Here is an 11311-nt window from a genome sequence, read left to right as displayed (position 1 = left end):
CTTATAATAGTGATAATGATAACAACAACAACAATATCAACAACAATAATAATATTGAAAACATTTACCATCTTGTAGCTCATGGTAGTGCTTGCAAAGATGTATAAAATGAGCATATTCCCAGGATGACAGAAAAGAGGGAGGGAGGGAGGGAGGGAGGGAGGGAAGGAAGGAGGGAGGGAGGGAGGAAGAAAAGAAAGGAGGGGGAGGGAAGGCAGAAGTAGAACACCTATTTTAATTCCCCTCTTTTTTGTCTGGTGCTGGGGATGGACCCAGGGCTTCACACATGCTAAGCACACACTCTGGCTCTCAGCCACCCCCAGCTGGGCCTTCACAGTTCCTCCGAGTGCAGTTCAGGCTGTCAGACACACCCACACTTCCTCCGGCATTTTAAAAACTCTCCCTTGAAAGTGGTGACCCTCTGAGTATGGCTGGCATACTCTGGCCTATGCCAACCTGGAGCCTCAGTTCATGCTCTCTCTCTCTCTCTCTCTCTCTCTCTCTCTCTCTTTCGGTCCAGTGCTGAGGCTCCCCCATTTCTCGCGCTCACTCTGACCTCCCCTACCGGACACTCACTTGGCCCAGTGCTGAGACAACCTACCAAGAGCAGGTACTTCTTCTGACTAACCCAGAAACCTCAGCTCCCAGAACCAGCCATGCCTGCAACAAGGGCAGGTCACACTCCCTGCACTGCCCACATCCACCCAGACACCTGTGGCCATTGACTCTGGCTGGCCTGCAGAGACCAGGCAGGGTGCTCACAGCTTGTTATCCTGAAGGTGGCCAGACAAATGCTTCAGCCGAAGGGTGACAGGCTAAACCAAGTGAGCCTTACCTGTGTCTGTCCCTGGCTAGCCAGACAACAGTTCAGACAGAGGGAAGGATTTTCGGCCCTACAGAGACCCTGTCACCACTCTAGGCTCTTCTCACATTTCTGCCACCTTGTGTTGGCAGAACAGGCAGGGAGGAGTATGATCGGGCTCCTCCAAGCAGCTGTCTCTTTGCTCCAGACATTCCCCCATGTAAGCCCCTGTGGTAGAAAGGTCAGAGTGAAGTCTGGGAGCCCAGCAGCCCAGCCTGTGTGTGTGTGTGTGTGTGTGTGTGTATGTATGTATGTATGTGTGTGCATGTGTGTGTGTGTGTGTGTATGCGCGCATGCAGTAGGTGTGTAGCAGTAGCATGTGCACAATGTGTGTGTGTTTACATGTATCTGGAGGTGTATGTATCTGCAACATACATACATGCGTGTGTATATATGTTTTTGTGGGTCAGTGTGTTGTCCATGTGAATAACTGAGTGATATAGCTAAGTGCATTCTATGTGTCCATGCATGTGAACCCGTATGTTGTATATACTGCATTGGCTATGTCTGTGTTGTTATACATACATAGGGGGACATGTACCTATGTATCTGGTATGACATGTTGTACATACATACGTACACATGAGTGTATCTGTGTAGCCTGTGTATATATATCTGTGTGTATGTCTTTGAAGTATATGCACGCACAGGTGTGGATATGCATGTATGTGTGTGTGGCAGGGTTTGTGTCTACCATGCACATGTGTGTGTGTGTGTGTGTGTGTGTGTGTGCACATGCACGCATTCATTTGGCCCCAGCCTAGGCCTGACTTGGAAATGGAGGCTTTGCAGACTTGGTGAGGATGCCAGCTCACTACAGACCACACAGTGTCCTGGTTGGCCACCCACCACGCACAGGTCCCCATGGACCACTTGGAAAAGCAGCTACTTGGCTTGTGCTGCTGGTAGAGAGTAACAGGAGACACCTTTAGGGACCCGGAGCCCTCTTTGGGGCACAGCTGAGGACTCATACCTGCAACCATCTGTTCCAGCTGTGCGGATAGACAGCTCTGCAGATCTATCCACACCTGAGGAAACGGAGGCCCAGGACCAAGGCCCATCACTCCAGGGCACAGGTGATACCACCTGCATCTCAGACGGCTCTCTGCTGTGGTAGTGTGGTGCCAGTTGTTCCTCGGGCAAGCCCATGCCTTCAGCTCTGTGGCTACCCTCGCCCTGCAGAACTTGCCTGGGACAGGGACTGGATGGTAACTCTAACAGAGACTCACCCACCCATGACCCTTGGACCTAGCTGTCTTTGTGTCTTCTGCCTATCTCCGAAGTGTCATAATCTCTCATTTACCCCTCCATCTCCTCTCTGGAAGCTTCTGTGAGGTATTTATCACACTGCTCTCTGAGAGCCTCATGGTGACATTGCCATCCCAGTGTCATGGACGCAAACGCTATCACTCACAAGGCATAAACCTGTTGTAACATCCCCGAGGCCGGCCAGGAAGGTCACCATCACTCTTCCTGTGACGGTGCTAGGGGAGATGGATGGTTCTGGGAATTACCACCAGCTACAAAGCAAGCACCTTTCACCTCCTGGGAGCAGGGCTGAGTCATTGTCACTGAGTGCTTGGCCCCAGAGAAATGAAGCAGTAGATCCTTGCCCTGGGCCACGCCCCTACACCCCTAGGAGCGTCTAGCCCTTGACGCTAGAGTGTTGCCCGAGAGCCCTCCACCTCTGCTGTTCAGCAATCACTTCCTAGGGCCACTGGAGCCAGCAGGGGCTTTTGATAAATGAGGAGTCAGACCTGAGAACAGGGATGAATTATCCTGGCTCTGGGTGTCCTTTCGGGCAGAACGATCTGTCCCCGCAGATTACAAGCTTGACCTTCCCTTCTCCATCCCTGAGAGGCCTTCCTTCGTCCTTAACTCCCTACACAGTTTAGCATTTGCCTAGAATCTTCTCTCATGGGCTAACCATAAAAGTGTTAGCCTAGAAGTTGTCCGAAGGAGTAGCTTTGTGACTTGAGCCATGTGCCAGGTCACACAATCAGGCCAACACCAGGGCCTGGATGCCCACTCAAGTGCTCTCTGCCCTGATACACTGTGGACACAATCTGGCCCCCAAAGGCACAGAGCCTCCACTGTAAAGAACAATGCTGAGCTGGGTGGTGGTGACACACGCCTTTAATCCCAGCACTTGGGAGGCAGAGGCAGGAAGATTTCTGAGTTCGAGGTCAGCCTGGTCTACAGAGTGAGGTCCAGGAAAGCCAAGGCTACACAGAGAAACCCTGTCTCAAAAAGCAAACAAACAAACAAACAAGAACAGTGCTGACCAGGGCCCACTGTGCCCTTGCTACAGTAGGCTCCAGCCTGACCTTCTGGGCCCAGCAGCAGGGAACTGGGTAGCAACACAGCCAGGCTTCTTGTGGGCTGTTATTTAGGCACTGTGCCCTGCCAGCTTGTGTCCCAGCTATTATTGAGGCAGTCCTACTGTGAGCTCAGAGCTCCTTCTACAGGTTCCTAGAAGCACAATTCCCCCTCCCCTGTCCCAGAGTCCCGGGGTCTTATTTGGAAATGCAGATATAGCAGTTGTCATGAGCCAGAGTAAGGGAGGCTCCCAGAAGAGGGTGGCCAAAGAACTGCATGGTTGAAGTCATGTGTAAAAGCATAGGAGGGACTGGGGATGTGGCTCAGTGGGTAGAGTATTCAGCTAATGTGCACAAAGCTTTGAGTTTGATCCTCAGCACTCCATAAACTAGGCGTGGCGCACACCCCTGTAATCTCAGCACTCAGGAGGTGGAGCTAGACAGATCAGAAATTCAAGATCCTTCTTGCTACATAGTGAGTTCAAGGCCAGCCTGGGACATGAGACACTGAACCCGAACAGAGGGAAAGGGAGGGGGACTAGAGAGATGGCCCAATGGTTACAAGCACTTCCTGCTCTGGCTAAAGGCCCCAGATTCCTAGCATCCATGTGGTAGCTCACAACTGGCGGTGATTCCAGCTCCAGGGGATCTAATGCTTTCTTCTAGTGTCCATAGGCACCAGGCACACATGTGGTACAAAGACATACATGCAGGCAAAACACTCATACACATAAAATAAAAATAATAAAAAAAATAAAAAGCAGCCGGGCAGTGGTGGTGCACTCCTTTAACTTGTTAAGCACTTGAGAGGCAGAGGCAGGTAGATTTCTGGGTTCGAGGCCAGCCTGGTCTACCAGAATGAGTTCTAGGACAGCCAGAGCTACACAGAGAAACCCTGTCTCGAAAAAACTAAAATAAATAAATTAAATTAAAAAGCATAAAAAGACATTGGAGATGGTACAAGATAGAGACAGAATTCAAAAGCCAAGCATATCAAGAGGTACCTGAAGCTACACGGAGCAGCCAGTCTCATCCAGGCCCAGACATGTGGAAGAATATGCTGTTTAGGAGCCTGTTTATTGCAGCTTTATTCATGCTAACAGAGAGTTAGAGTCAATTTAGCCCATCAACAGATGAATGAAAAATGAGAACTTGGTATGTATGAATGGAATACTATTCAACTCTAAAGAAAAATAAGGTCACAAGTTGTTCAGGAAAGCAGATGGTCTTTAACTCGATGTCACAGTCTTAGAAGAGTAAACTCACCTTCTCCCTCAAATGCAGAATCTAGCCAACAATATACATGTACATAAACAAATGTACATGTCATCAAAAAAATTTTTTTTTCTTAAAGATTTATTTATTATTTATTATATCTAAGTACACTGTAGCTGTCCTCAGACGCACCAGAAGAGGGCGTCAGATCTCATTATGGGTGGTTGTGAGCCACCATGTGGTTGCTGGGATTTGAACTCATGACCTTCTGAAGAACAGTCAGTGCTCTTCCCCACTGAGCCATCTCACCAGCCCCCATCAAAATTTTTTTGGTGTGGATAAGTGCATAAAATATATTCCATAGTGAATGCTTCAAATCTGATGTGAAGTTTCACGGCTTCCATTCTGATTGTCCATGCCAACTGCCGAGTTCATGCTGTCCAGTCTTTGGGTCTGGGTAATTTCCATGTATGTTTTTTATTTGCAACATTCTTAAAAACAAAGTTTTAAAACAATTGAGTGCTTGCTTTGGGGTCACGTCACGGGTCAAGGTAACCTGAAGAAGTGAGCTTCTGCTGGCTTCCTGGGAAGAGGCCAAGTGAGAAGGGAGCTTGCTTATTACACCAGCCCTCTTGCTGGGTCCCTTCCTGCAGATGGATGCACCTTCAGCTGGCTCCCAGGGCTGGCTTACACCAGCCCTCTCGATGGGTCCCTTCCTGTACATGGATGTACCTTCAGCAGGCTCCCATGGCTTTCTGGTACACTATAACACCAGACCTGTCATAGTTTTGAGTCTTCCCCACCCTGATGGCCTAGGGCCATCACAGGCAGCCCCCAGGAGAGCAGGCAGGCCCAGGAGCCCTCTGAACCATCATCATTCATCAGTGACAGACTCCAGGGGTCTGGGACACCCACAGGGACAGGCATCTTATCTGGGACATACCTGGCTGGGTTCAAGCCTCAGCTCTGTGTAGCCTCAGGCATGTTGCCCAGGTTCTTTAGGCCTCAGTTTCCCATCTGTTCAATGGGACAGTAAAGAACCTACGTGTGGAGCCACCTATCTGTTAATAGGACAGAGGCCCTGGGGATGGGGAGGGCACACGGTATGCCTGTGTTATGCCTATGATGACAACTGTATTGCTTCAATTCCCAGAAGGACAGGTACAATGTAACAAGGGGAGGGTTTCAAATGGAGGGGACACGGGTGGCATCTGCTGGAATGTTGTGCCAGAGATGGACCCCGGGGTGATTGTGCATGCCGCCTAGGTGGCTCTCAGCCAGCAGCACTGTGCTGGGTCGCCAGACTCCAGTTTATTTATAGATCAAACAAACCTACCCTCCAGGTCCCATCAAAGCCAGAAAGCCTATTCTAAAGAGCAGGAAAAGCAAGTCAATTCAGGTTCAGCCAGGTGTGACTGGCACTGGGCAGGTGTGGCAACTGGGTGTGGCCACTGGGCATGGCTAATGGGCCCACTCAGGGCCGGCTTCCTATCCTGGGGGTTCCTGGGAAGCAGATGCACACCCTCTCCTGGGGTGCTCAGAACAGTCCTGGACATGTATTGGGACAAGATGCTGAAGGCAGCTCCTACTCACTTGGGACAAGCCAGCATGGACTGTGCCACCCCTAAACTTCCAAAGGTCACCAGCAGCTGCATCTCCTGAGAAAGGGGCCTGGCCCAGGCTGCATTCAGTCGAGCTCAGTGTGACTCCTCATCTCTGTCACTGTTACTGATATGAAACATGACCCGAAACAAGCTGGGGAGGAAATGGTTTATTTGGCTTACAACTTCCACATCGTAGTCCCTACAAGTGGTTGTAGGCAGCCCATGTGGCCCAGCCCTGCCTTCCCCTTCCTCTGTCATTTCCTCTCCTCTAGGAGCCCGGCCCTGCCTTCCTGTCCCTCTTCCATGCCCCTGTGTGGGCCTTCTGAACTTCACTTATCTGCAGGGCAGGCTAGTGTGGCCTTTGCTCTCGTTCTATGCCGTTTGCCCAGAGCACTGTCCTCAGATACTTGCTCTGGGATCATGCCCCAGCCACCTCCAATCCTGGCTCACAGCCACCTGCTTAATGCACTCTCCTAAGACTACTGGTGCCCCTTGCCACCTGGTCCAGCCTCCTCTTTGACCTCAGAGCACCTGTGTCTCTCGCCCCTTCTTCTCATTGTAGCTCTGGGCTCCCTGTGTAGCTCAGGACATGGAATGTCCATAGAGCCCCCAAGTTCCAGGAAGCAAAAGCCATGCTATCCATGGAGCACGAAGGAACCTGAGAGGAGCCCCAGTTTCAAGAATCATTCTCAGAGGGGTTTGGATGGAAGCTCACACTAAGGATAGCCCTGAGAAGTTCCCACAAGGGACAGCATCATGGGGAGGCTAGCTTCGTGGACTTCAGGGGCACAGCTAATGGCCCTTCCAGTCATGGGAGCTGCCAGGAAGAGGCCAGCCTCAGAGACCACCAGGACAAAGACTCGGCACCAGAGGGAGGAGGGGACCTGGCCTGTCGTGGGCGGGTGTCAGGCAGTAATGGCTGCACCCCCGCCTGCAGGCTGGGTGCCATTCATCTGACCATATATACACACGCTAATCAGCTGTGGCCATGGCACCCAGCTCAATTCAAATTGATTTACAGAGCCTGGAAATGGATACAAATGTGATTAAAGGCCTTTTATTTTACATAGGTTCTCTATAAAATGATTGAAATCAATTGCCCGGCAGGCCCTGCGCTATTACTGCACAGAGCCTGCCCCACTATTGATGGATACGGTGCCAGAAGGCTGAGCGGGGTGGCGACAACTCCCCCAACCTAGACCCAGGTCACTGCTGGGGTGGCTGTAGCATCCACTGGGGTGCCTCTCTGTGTCTGCTAGGCACCTTTGGAGAGGCAGGAAGAGCCAGTGGGTGAGGGAGCAGGCCCTGGAGGAGGCGTCGCCATGGCGACAGTCTCCCACACCATCTTCCAGCCCAGATGCCTCTTGTCTGTGATGGCCAGAACCCGGGAAGCTGGTTCCTGATTCCAGCTCTGAGAAGGGGCAGAGTGGGCACCATTGTCCCACCCCATGTTCCCTCCAGGAAACCAAGGCCAAAGCAGAGCGTAGCAACAGTCAGTGACAGATACAGTCCTGTCAGAGCCCCTAGCTCATAGGCCATTCAGATGTGTGCACAGACTCCTGGTGGCTGCTGTGGGTTTGTTCCAGAATCCTCAGGTGGTGGGAGTTTTGGTCTGCTCTAAGGAGCTAGGCTAGAGCCCAGGAGGCCAAGGCTGGCCAAAGCTACCAGCTCATCAAATGTCTGCTGAGGTTACCATGGTAATGACCACCATCTAGACAACTTCAAATCCAGACGACTTCCCTCCTGGATCCCGAGTCCAGGATTCTGGATCCCTGGGCACGGTGGGCCCACACATGAGTAAAGACACCTCTCTTTGCCTCTTGTAGCAGCTGGTGGCTGCCAGTATCTTTGATTTACAATCACACACATCCCAACACCTTCATGAGGTCCATCACCACTTGTCTGTCCACTTATTTATTTTAGGTACATAGGCAGGCTTTGCCTGCCTGTATGGGTGTATGCCTAGTACACACACAGAGAGAAAGGTCAGAAAAAGGCTTCGGATAACCTGGAGTTGGAGTTACAGATGGCTGCAAGCCACCATTGGGGGTGCTGGGAACTGAACTCTGGTTCCTCTGCAAATGCAGCTGGTGCTCTTAACTGCTGAGAGATCTCTCCATCCTTAAGATGCTTTTATCATAACCCTGGGAGTGCAAGGACCCTGGAGGGGACATAGAAGTCTGGAGAAGAGCTGGCAGGCCTGGTACTCCCCAGCACAGGTACCTCTAGCAATTCCTATGCACAGGGTTCCAAGAAACTCAGGGATCACCCATCTGCAACATTCTGAACAGCATCCACTCCACCCTACCTCTGTAAAATCCGTGGGAGAATGGCCTAGGTCAAGGGGGAGGCATCACCTACAAATTCCATGTTCTGGGCTCATTTATTTTCCCAGAATGCATCACAGGCCCAGAAAGGGAAGGCAACTTGTTCACAGCCACCCAGAAGGATCAGGTCCAGCTTTCTACAGCCAGTGTACTACAGAGAAGCAAGTGCCCTTTCCCACAGCTCCAGGATCTCAACCCTGCCTCTACTTCATTTTCTGAGTAAGGAAGAAGGGAGCAAGCCCCACCTTGCTATGGGTACAGTCCTCCTCAGCCCTGCTTGCCTGCAGCCAGCAGCTCCTGCAAGGGCTGCCTGCTTCCCGCAGGCTGCGCCTGCACCACCGCATTAAGGACAGATGGATTACAGCTAATGAGCCTGCTCGCACCATTAACACTGGAGCCTTCCCTGGATTAAAATGCGCACAGCCCGCCGGGCTGGCTTGTCACTCTCGAGGTGGGCACCGCGGCTGCTGGCTGTGCGTCAGCGTACCCTTAATTGCTCTTGTAATTGGGTCGCCTCACTCCTGGGAACCCTGATGCCACCCTCAAGGGATGGCGGACTGGTGAGACTGCCTTTTCCATCTCTGCACAGCCCCCTCTTCCCCTCCCCCCACCCCCAGGTAGAGTTCCCTGCAGTTTGAGCCCCTCCCCTGAAGGTCTGCCTGGGTCAGTAGATACACCATCCTCCAGGATTGTGAGGAAGGTGCTGGGTGCACCAGCTCTCCAAATCACAGCCTTTGCTCTGTTGCATGCACACACACACATACCTCTCACGCACCCCTACTTTCTCTGTCTCTGTCTCTCTCACACCCACACATATACACACATACTTAAAATACACACATGTTCCCACACTCACAACTCTCTCTGTGGGATGAAGAAGAAATCAGGAACATAGCTGGTAGGGCTATGAGGCCCTGAGCCAGAAGCCAATTTCCTGGTCTGACTCAGTTGTGTGGTTCAACACGGTTATTCAGTCTCTCTGTGCCTCTGTTTCCCCATCTGGAAATGAGCATGTGCCGAGTGAGCAGTCATATCTAACAGTCGTGGCTCACAGACAGTGGCGGTTTCTGTCACCAGTGTGCCAGGTTCTGTCTGTGAGTGACATGTGTGCAGACATTCACTCTATAATCAACCCAGACTGCCCTTAAACATACAGCCATCCTCCTGCCTCAGCTTTCTGCTAACTCGTGTCTAGATTAGAAGCAGGAACAGGATCCAAAGGTGGTCCCAGATGGTTGCAGGGAACTCTGGGTTCAGTAAGAAGGTCTGAGGCCAAGGGACTGTGGCAGGTGACACTCGGCGACAACCCATATGCTGGCCGAGGGGGTCATCACCAGAGTTGTTTCCCACACAGCTCACAGTCACTCTTCCTCCCACAGGAATCCAGATTCGCTTCACCCAATGCAGAACAAGAGCTCAAGGACCCCCTGCAGCCCCAGTGAGGCCCTGTCTCTCTAAGGCCTGTTTCCCCATTTGGGAGCTGGTGTGGCTACGGTGTGGTATCCCTCCCACATGCCGCCTTCCTGCACAGGCTACAGAGTAGAGCCTCGTGGGAGGCACCAGGCTGTGGGCAGGAGGGCAGGAGTGGAGGCCCGTCCCTGAGGTCTGAATTATTCACACACAATGGCACCCTTACTTACAGCGCAGCCGCCGACACCTGCTGCTAGATTACTCGGGGACTGGCTGCTCTCTCGGTTAATTAAGGGAACACTTTTGCCAGTGACTTCTCAGGTGTGTAGCCAGGCAGCCCCAGGTCTCATCCCACTGCCTCAGAGACACTGGATCCCCCAAGACCTGCCAGGTGGGAGGGAACTGGAGCTGGAGCTGTGCCAGGCTCCTGGGTAAGACAGTGGCCTGTGCGCCCCAGCACAGAGGCAGGGGGAGTGTGCCAAGCCACAGGAGCTGCATGGGGCTGAACCTGGATCCTAGGGAGGCTGAGTAAAGACCATGCATATATTCTCTCTCACCTGACAGAGCTGGGCACAGCCACAGATACTGTGCTCTGGCAGGTTCTAGCAGGTTCTGGCAACCCTCTAAGCAGGGTAGGAGCAGCAGCCAACATGAAACATTTACAAAGGCCTTTCGTAACCATCTGTGCTGGGAACGGAGAGGCAGGCTGAGCAACCACAGCCTTTCTGCTTAGGACAGCAAGGCCAATGACAGAAGACGCAGCAAGCCACTGGGCATTTATGGCCCCTCCAGAGCCAGGTTTTGAGATACCAGTCCAAGTAGGGACAAGGACCAGAGTGGCCCACAGATAATTTGTACAGACAGCTAAAGGTGGGGGCTTAGGAGCAGAGGGCCACACTATATCCCAACTGTATTACTTCCAGCTGTGCGACCTTCGGGACATTACCAGGAACCTCTCTGTCTCGGTCTGTCCCAAATCATGCACCTAGTGGGGGGAGGTTTTCTTGTTGTACCTTTTCTGTGCTTCTTGCAACATCTATGGTCCCTAGGCACATAGGAGAGTCCACTGACTTCAATTCTGGACAAGGTCCCTTTGAACTGGATTGACTTTCTTCTGTCCGCATCCAGGAAACTCCCACACACCCCTCAAAATCCTCCTGGCACATCCTATCCCTCTCTGCCTCTTCCTCTCTGTGAGACACAAGACTCTCTCTCCACTGCAGCCAACTGTAGCTCATACATGGTTTATCTTGGTGAATTTAAAAAAAAAAAAAAAGCTACTCTGGCCTGCATCTTACAAACTAAGAAAAACCTGCTACACTTGCTGAGCCATGCAGAGCCTGAATTTGAGCCTGGGAGGTCTGGCTCTCTCTTCAGCTGCCTCAGGATGGATGCATGGGGAAGAGGAGAGGGGTCTGGCTGTTCCAAGAAGAGCCAGTGTCAGGAGCAGCTGGACCCAGTAGACCTGAGAGAGGAAACAGATGCTGAGATCTGAGGCAGTCAGCTTAGCGGGGAGTGGGGCTTGGGGTGGGGCTTGGGGTGGGGGAAGCAGGCAGGTTACAAAATAAAACTGAA

General features: G+C 52.0%; 1 protein-coding gene across 3 annotated transcripts in view; it reads right to left on the bottom strand.

Annotated features, from left to right (window-relative positions):
* Nucleotides 1-11311, bottom strand: part of Gse1 (Gse1 coiled-coil protein) — a 360758-nt gene that overhangs the window by 135333 nt on the left and 214114 nt on the right. The window lies entirely within an intron of this gene.

The sequence above is a fragment of the Mastomys coucha genome, unplaced genomic scaffold, assembly GCF_008632895.1.
Source record: "Mastomys coucha isolate ucsf_1 unplaced genomic scaffold, UCSF_Mcou_1 pScaffold22, whole genome shotgun sequence".
Lineage (NCBI taxonomy): Eukaryota > Metazoa > Chordata > Mammalia > Rodentia > Muridae > Mastomys > Mastomys coucha.
This window is presented reverse-complemented; position numbering and strand designations above follow the sequence as displayed.